The sequence below is a fragment of the Limulus polyphemus genome, unplaced genomic scaffold (genome assembly GCF_000517525.1).
Source record: "Limulus polyphemus unplaced genomic scaffold, Limulus_polyphemus-2.1.2 Scaffold905, whole genome shotgun sequence".
Lineage (NCBI taxonomy): Eukaryota > Metazoa > Arthropoda > Merostomata > Xiphosura > Limulidae > Limulus > Limulus polyphemus.
In genome coordinates, this window is record NW_013666515.1 from 82,093 (window position 1) to 91,641 (window position 9,549).

Genomic DNA, 9,549 nt, shown 5'->3' on the forward strand with positions numbered 1-9,549 from the left:
AGAAAGAACTTGTATCGCTGAAGTTTCTCGGAAAGAATTTATCCCGGAAATTAACAAACGACCAGATACGCAACACATGTGTAACATTTACTTACGTAAAAGGATTAGGAAATGCTAACAACTTTTTCACATGAAGGTGAAAGGAATGTACATGCAGAAATTACCTGAATATCCTTCAATAAAAATCTATTCTATACTAGCTGTAGAATGTAAAATTAGTAGCTGTTTCAGATATGACACCCCCCCCCCCATTCTTACATTAGGCCAAATTTGAAAGTACAGCCAAATTCATTATTCTTCTATGAAGTCCATTCAGGTCTCATCTCGTGTCATCAGCTGCAAAATACACACATATAAACACAGTCCAACAGTGATGTGCAGAGAACACTAAAAGAGCAGGAGTTCTTTTAAAAAAAATTGCACTTTGGAAGCATCGTAAGGCAACTCTTTTTTTTTCGGGGGGGGGGGGGGATGTTAGAAAATACTATGGGTGCTGTTGGTTGCCTCTGGTACATGTAGGGTAAAAATCTATAAGAAACAAACAGGTCCTATTTTGTTCCTACTAAAATGGTCTTATAAACACTTTGTGATATAAAATTAAACTGTGAATTATTGCGTATAACATTTCATATAATACCCAAATTATTGTTTTACTGTAAGGACCTACAAGTCCCTGTGTTCCATTCCTTTTAACACTGAAATCTTTTTTTTTTTTTTATAATAACTCGCATCGAGCAAAGTGTGGAATCAAATGTATCTTTTTGAAATTATTAACGATTTCAATGACAGAGAAAAAAGGGACACTTTTGGGCGTAAGATAGGAGAGCAGGAGCTTTAGTCCACCCAGCCATCCTCTTGTGCACGTCACTGCACTCCAGCGTAGTAGACAAGTAAAGGATTACAGCAAAATTACTCATACTATCATAACGAGCAATCAGCCCAAATTACTATGTTTGTTCCATTAGTACTGCCATCTAGGGTTCGGGCAAAACTCTCTACATCAGATAAACATGAAAAATAACTAAAACAAGAATTTAAGAGAATGATACGTGATTTACAGTTTATGTTCATTTCGTATGCTGCACTTCAGAGTATAATTTATATTCTTGTATTAAGTTGGAATCGTGACTTACATTACATGCAAAGTTGCGAGTTTGCTCAAGAAGTTTATACCAACAATGGTCTGTCAGTATTAGCTGCAAAGATTATAACGTTTCATTAGAATAGTGATATGTCTTATTTCCCAGCGATTACTAATAGTTGAATCCAAATGTCAGTTCTATTCAACAACCCTCCAGGAAGCTGTTCTTCTTCTCTAAACATTAGGATATTTGGAGAACAACATGTAGTAGGTGCTCATCTCAGTTTAGTCAGGATTAACAAACTTAATATGTATACAACTGACAATTTGTACCATCAAAGTTAAGATAATATGGTGAAGTACACTTTTTCCCCACAAATAACTGGCTAATGAAGTTAGCTCCTTGGTCTATCTAAATTTTTGCAAATGCACAAAAGTGTCATATGCATTCTTCTACCAACTTATATGTAGTGGAGTGTGCTAACGTGTCAGACAATAGATAAGCTTTATCCCACTTGTAAAAGTAATTGATAACTATGATTTTCCCATACTTCTGGCTTAGCAGTGTTGTACTCTTACAATATTGTATCTAATGCACAATCTATTTTTTGGGTGCAATAGTCATTTCGATGACACATGGTCCATTGAAATGATGAATCTGTACCATATAAAAGTAGTGGTGATGTTTGACAAATACAACAACTGCAAGCAGTTCTTTCTTTTACATATATTATTAACACTAAGGATTACCCAGGAAATGACTTGCTTATGTGATTACATGCTCCATACCATCTTATACTTGTTCGAAACCGTGCCAATTCCACGTTTTCTAGCATCTTTTATCTAAGATGAGTGGAAAATCATATCAAGGATAAGCCAGCATTGATACTTTGACCAAGTCAAGCTTCAAGGATTGGAACGAATCTCACATTTTGATGTCCACACAGAGTGATTGTCACCCTTAGTCAGTGCAAACAATTGAGTGACTATCTTCGAGAAATTTGCCATAACCCACTAATAATAAAACGCAAAACCTAGAAAACTGTGAATTTCTCGTTTGTTAGAAGTTATGGAACAGTTTTGAACTGCTACAATCTTTACAGGATAAGTGGACACTCCCTCTCTACTGAATATGCACATGAGCACACACTTTTCTAATCTCAATTTCAAGCTTGCATCCTTGATGTACTGGAATATCATTCTCAGTTTCTCAGCTGTGGCTTGCAACCAAAGAGAGGTATATCATCCACATTGGTGAGACATCTTCATCCATATAGATGAGACACCTCTCCCAATTTTCTGAGTGTTAGCTCAATTATCCTCTTGAAAGTGTTAGGCATATTACACAGACAAAATGTCATAATGCAGTTTTCATAGAGACTATCTTCAGTGCTGAAGACAGTCTTAGATCTACTTTCGTTTTCAAGTTCATCTTATCAGTATTCAGAAGCCACACCTAGTGTACTTAACAAATGAACACCTTCCAATTCATCTAGACGTTAATCTGTGCTTAGTAAATGAAAGTTAATAATACTTGTTATTGTGCTTATTCACTTCAAGTCCACACAGAACCTTGGCATTTTTTACTTCTTTTTGACAATTACCACTGTAGATTTCACAATCATCACTGCAGACGACAAACCACTCACTGTATGTTAAATTATTCCCCCTTTAACATTTGCTCGTTTTCAGCATTGACTATATGTACAGTGATTATTTGATGATGTGTGATTGTTGTGTAACATGATTGACTATTTTATTCCACAAACACATCAGCAAACTCCCTAAGCAATTAATTTAGTTTATATCTCTGTTTTTAGTTCAGATTGTTTACATACTTCTCAACTAGAAACTTCAGAAGTTGTAGGTTTGTTCTCAGCACGATACAATGGGTTCAGCATTAGCTATTCAGTCAACATGCGTCACTTCTGCCTCTGTTACCACACATTCTAGCTAGAAGCTAAATAGCATATTCAATGTCTATAATTACAGGCAGATGACTGTTAAAGCAAGTGCAGTGTGTTTCATGACTTGGTTCTGTTACATCTACAATACGCCATAGAATACCGTTTGCACATTAGGGGGAATTACCACATTCCTTTTAAAGTGTGTGCAGTCCACTGTTCTTGGGTCATGTGACGCCTAATCTATGGTATTTTTTTTTAACCAGCCATCATAATATTAGGTGTGAGTTGACTGCTGCACTCGCCCAAGTTGTTAATTAGATACAACTTAGTCTCTACTAGTTTAAACCAGCTGGTACCATAGGAACCATTACTCGTCACTAGAACTTTCTACATTTGTTGTGAAAGGTACATGTATCTGGTGTTTTTGTCTGACACAGAATACAGACATGTCTGCAACTAGCAATTAAAACACACCATAGTTGAAGCAAGTACTCCTTTTCTCATGACCAGTATCACCCAAGGAGGGGGATAGCCAAGTAACTTGTTCCAAGCCTAAACAACTTTGGCTACTTGACCTTCACCAGCACATAACAGCCCATTATGTGGCCATCCCAGTCATGTCAGTAGGTACACTTCCCTAGGTATGCACCTGCATCCCGATTTTCGTGTAGAAAAAAAAAAGGTGTTTTGTTGAACCACTCCACAGTACACTGGAAAAGGAAAGGGGGATATTTGTATCAAAACCTCCACAAACTTGTGAAATGGGGATGTAGCACAACTGAGATAATATTTTTATGTATATGATTACATGAATAGCAGATGGAGTTTAACTAATGGTAAACTGATCAGCTGGGTGTCTTGTTTTAAGTATGTAATGGTTACAAATTTACCTGAAACTTCTGTGGAATTGGATAGGGATCAAACAGTAGACTTGGCCTGGGTCCTAATATTTCTATGGATGGCATTGCTCCTGCCTCTAACACTTTTTCATTACACCCCACAGTGTCCTCAGCCACCAGATGTGTTTTTTTCGGATCATCATCAGTATGCCTTGTTGGCTGGTAGTCACCTGTTTCAGTCGACAGTGTTACAACGAAATGCACAAAACTTTTTCCAGCTGGCATATCTCATCACTTTCGTCAGTCACAGGTGACTCAAACTATTATCTGAACTTACTAGTGAGTGCCTTGGTGTCCCATAAGAACCACCCCAGTAAGTTTCATGATGTTCAGGCTATTCGATGCCACCACGACCTTTCTCCGCCACTCTACGCTCCAAATCACGAAAAGTAACCATTAGAAGTTGTATCATAGACGTCCAGGATAGCCTAGTGTTCAAGCTCGTGATCCTGAGGACAGATAGAGAATGTGAACATAACTCCGACCGTTTCTGATTAAAGACCTGCATCTAAGAGAGTACTTCTACTAGTTCTAGCTGCATTCTGTGATCGAGTTCTCAGCTAACCACAGCTTCCTCCTCTACCATATAAGTCCCAGTGATCTTAGGAAGTATCGTTCCATGGTCATGATTTACAACGTTAAGGTACCAGAGAGTCTAATGCAAGAAAGAAAAACTAATTCAAAATGCCAAGTTGTCTGATACTGTGTCCACAATTTTTAAACTACGGACTTGGATAAATTTTAGTGAGCTATCACTATTCTCTGTATTTGTGCGGTTTTCATCATTTAGACATCTCTAACATTGTGCACTTCCATCTTAAACCCCTGTCTGCCACAAACAAATATCACTGTGACACAATGAAATTTTGAAACAATAACCGAAGTAAATGTAATCACTCAAACAGAAGAGTAGAAACTGACCTAATCTGAAAACAAAACTGGGTACCTTCAACATACACTACAACAGTCTTGCATTATTATAAGAAAACGTGAAACATTCATTTAACTAACGACATTATTATTTTTTCAAATCGTATTCGAGTATACTTTTCCATGAAGTATTCACTGTTTACTTATTTAAATTTTTGACGTATTATATGCACATATTTGATTGTTATTCCATGTAAAATGGAAGCTCACATTGCACGATATTCATGAGGAGTTTCGTCGTAGCAAGTAGTTCTGTACTTAACTGAATACATCATTTTCTGTTATTTATCAACTAAGTTATTAGTTGTGTCTGGAACAGTGTTTACTTTGTTGTGTGTTTTCTCAAAACACCCATGATAGTTGTAGAAAGTAACTCACTACAAAGGGTACGAGTTCCAATACCGAAAACATTTCTAACACCTGTGTTTTTCTGGAATGTTAATAGATTATGATAGTACATCGCTACACCTATGTTATAAGGCACGTTTTTCTGGAATGTTCATAGATTATGATAGTACATCGCTACACCTATGTTATAAGGCACGTTTTTCTGGAATGTTAATAGATTATGATAGTACATCGCTACACCTGTGTTATAAGGTATGTTTTTCTGGAATGTTCATAGATTATGATAGTACATCGCTACACCTATGTTATAAGGCATGTTTTTCTGGAATGTTAATAGATTATGGTAGTACATTGCTACACCTATGTTATAAGGCACGTTTTTCTGGAATGTTCAGAGATTATGGTAGTACATCGCTACACCTGTGTTATAAGGTACGTTTTTTTTGGAATGTTCAGAGATTATGACAGTACATCGCCACACCTGTGTTATAACTATATAGTTTTATTACGTTTATTTCTTTTTCATTATTTCGTTTATATATTAAAAATGACGATTAACAATCTGATGGATATTGTTGATCTTGGGTGTGAAAATGTTCAATTTGATGTGTTGTATTAGATGCACTCGCACCTATTTTTGGTATACATATGCTGAGTGAATAAAGAAAGAATTATATTTCTCATTTTCCAGGGGGCAAGTGCCTCCTCTTACTTCTCCCCCCCCCCACGAACGCCCATGGTAATTGCCCTTATTTTCGTTTACCAGTGTAAGATCTATAGATCTAATTTGATATGTTAATCAATATTTGCTTTGTAAACAAGTGAATTTGTCCTTATTATATGTTTCACAGGCTTTGTTTTCAAATCTTACTTATATGTTTTGGTCCTTGAGCTTTGGCTTATTTCGTTCTGTTTCTAGAATAACGAAGGTAGAGAATACCACAAACAACAGAGAATGTTCCGATTTGAGTGTGAAAGAAAACGATAAACTTTTGTTACACATCGTAAGACGTAATTTCACAACATCAAATGTAACATCTTAAAATGTAAGGTTTTCACATTTGTTTAGGAGGCTGTGTTAAATGTGACAATAAAGAAATGTTGTCGCTAAAAAAAGAAACGGTGAATCGTGAATAAAAATAAAATAGCATTAAATCCACAATCCGACCAGTTAAGCACATTGATCTCTGCCAATATTAAGTCTCAACAAACTAGTTTGCCTCATACTTTGACAAAACGTTACATTAGAAGCAACGTTACGTGATATGGGGGGGGGGGTCTCTTTTGTGATTAATATTATTTAAACTTTGAACAAGAGAGTACATTACAGTGGCAACTAGATAAGTCAGAATGATCGTTCTATGACATCATACCTAATTTGTATAAAGTTTAAGAACTTATTTCTCTCCGTAGTGGATAATGGCGCGCTTTCTGTAGTCAAGGTCTTTAATGTCAACTTTGCCAGGGGGCGCTTTCTGTAGTCAAGGTCTTTAATGTCAACTTTGCCAGGGGGCGCTTTCTGTAGTCAAGGTCTTTAATGTCAACTTTGCCAGGGGGCAGTCACTTGTGTGCATGCCAGTGTAGCTGAAGCTGATATGATTCATTTTTCATGTTGTTTGAACTTGTAGGAATGCATAGCCTTGACATCAAATGTACTTGGAAAATTGCAAGTAGGGTAAAAAACCCAAATTTGATATTTTTGCGCATAAATATTTTTTTGCTTAACATCGCCTAACCTAGTGTATTACTGTATTATTTATATTGTTACGTATCTGCTTGTTTGTTAATTTCCTGTAGAATTTTTTTCCGAGAAACTTCAGCAATACAAGTCCTTTCTTAATTAAAACTAGTTTATTCTAATTGCTTTGTAACTAATAGCTTCTTCTATATTTACTTGCAGTTAAATTATTTCAGTCTTATTGTTTACAATGATAATTCAGTGATTTGTTAAAACATTATTTTGTTTAAAGATTAGTTATGTGTTGTTGGCTTAGCATGGGTGAACTTCAGAAGTTTTTTTTTTCTTTTAAATTAATTTTTTTCTTTTTCTTCTTCATTGGGATTCGATTCATGTTTTATACCATGGAGGGTCAGGTTAAGCATTGACCTCTTCTTCCTTTAAAGGAATTGTTTTCTTGTTTGCACTGAATCCTAAGTAATAATCCTTGTTACATTGTTGAATTACTCACAGTATGTTAACTTTTGTCCAATGTCCACAGTTTTTAATTAACATACCCTTTTCGTGCCACGTTCAATTCGTGGGGTAATGTTAACTTGTATATTTTTACTAGCTTCACTTATGGATGATCGCACTATCAGTTCTACTTAGCAGTCATATATACACACACACACTTAATCCTATTTTTTACATATAAAAACTTTTTAAAATAAAGCTACGTTTGTGTCTACGATTCAGTTAGCCTAGTACTGTTTGACCTGTAAGTTTCTTATTTATGATGTTTAGCGAGGAGAGGTACTTAGGGCTTGGTTCATCAAGTATCATGTAACTCTTTAGTTTACTTGTCAGTTCATTTTTGTTAATATTTTTCTTGAAGCGAGTTATCTAAGAGTCTGTCTGATAGTTGACATTTTTGAATAGTTATATAGAAATACTGAGTTTGTTGATCGTGATACCTCTATATGATTTCGTTAAAATAGTTTTGTATTTGCTGTAGTTTGTTGATGTGTGTTTTTGATACATTTATCCATGTTATACAGCCATATTCTACGACTGGTCTTACGTATGTTCTGTAAATTTATGTTTTTTTCAGGAGAAGCTCCTTGTTTGTTGCCAGTCAGGCTCCTAAGGTAACTCGCTTTTTTTCCAAATTCAGGTTTTTATTATATTAATGTGTGGTATCCAGTTTAATTTTGAGTCAATTGTAATCCCTAAGAATTTTGCTGATGTTCTTGTAAGAGAGTCCCGTCTAGATATAACTGTGGTATTAATTTGCTTGTTTTGTACGATTTTGTAAATAATATGACTTGTGTTTTGTTCGCATTAATTTTAATTCTCCACATGTTGCAGTACAATTCTATTTCGTTTAGTAGTGGTTGTATATTGCATGTTGCTGTTGTTGGGTTTGGAGCACTCTTCCAGATTACAACATCATTTGCGAACTTTGTTTTGTTGTTTGTTTTTGAATTTCGCGCAAAGCTACACGAAGGCTATCTGCGCTAGCCGTCCCTAATATAGAGGGAAGGCAGCTAGTCATCACCACCCACCACCAACTCTTGGGCTACTCTTTTACCAACGAATAGTGGGATTGACCGTCACGTTATAACGCCTCCACGGCTGAAAGGGTGAGCATGTTTGGTGTGACGGGGATTCGAACCCGCGGCCCGCAGACTGCGAGTAGAGCGCCCTAACCGCCTGGCCATGCCGGGCCCATTTGCGAACTGTGAGCAAAAAGTGTGGTTTGGGTCTTTGAGAAGCATGTAGCTGACATACACAGGGTAGGGCTAAGTACTCCTTTTTGAGGGACACCCGCCTCCGGAGTGCAGCACTCGGAGTAGCCCTCGACGTTTACTCTGACGCTCCTATCCCCCAGGAAGTTAAAAACACAGCGAATAATTTCTATGGGGAGTCCAGTTTGGACAGTTTGTATCTGAGTACATTGTGCCATACTTTATCGAATGCATTTACAGCATCTAGGAAGCATGCGACTGTATATTGTTTTTATTATTATTATTAAAGCCGTGTATTATTTCTTCAGTTAATCTTATGAGATGATCTGTTGTTTGTCTTGCTTTTCGGAAGCCATTTTGTATTTCCGGGATTTAGTTTCAAGGTAATTAATGAGTCTAATATTTAAAATTTTATCAAGTAGTTTTTCTAGATTGCTTATTAGATTTATAGGTCTATAGTTTTCGGGGCTACTCGCTGGTTTTCCTTCCTTCTGGAACATAAGAACATCGGACTGTTTCCAAGCGGTTGGTATATATCCTGTTTTTAGAGATAAGTTGTATAAAGATTTGAGATGTTCTAATAATCTCAGAGGGCCTTTCTTAAGTAATATGTTTTGAATTTTGTCTTGTCCTGGTGCTTTGTTTTTCAACAGTTTTATGTTTTCTTGTACTGCTGTTACTGTGATGGGTCTGATAAGTTGTTTTGTTGTGTAGTCGTGTTCCGCTTCTGTTGTTATGTTATTATGTTGAGTGTCCTTAGTGAAGTGTGGTGTGTATATACTACGATTGGTTGTGATATAATTATTTACTACATTCACGAAGTGGCTGTTCATGTTTGAGTCGTTTGATGTTTTGAAAGTTTGTTGGAGTTGTTCTTTAAAGGCGTGTGCTTTCTGTTTATTCATGTATGTTAGTTTATTATTATGTTTAAACTTAGGATAAGTGGTTTGTTTGTTTTTGAATTTCGCACAAAGCT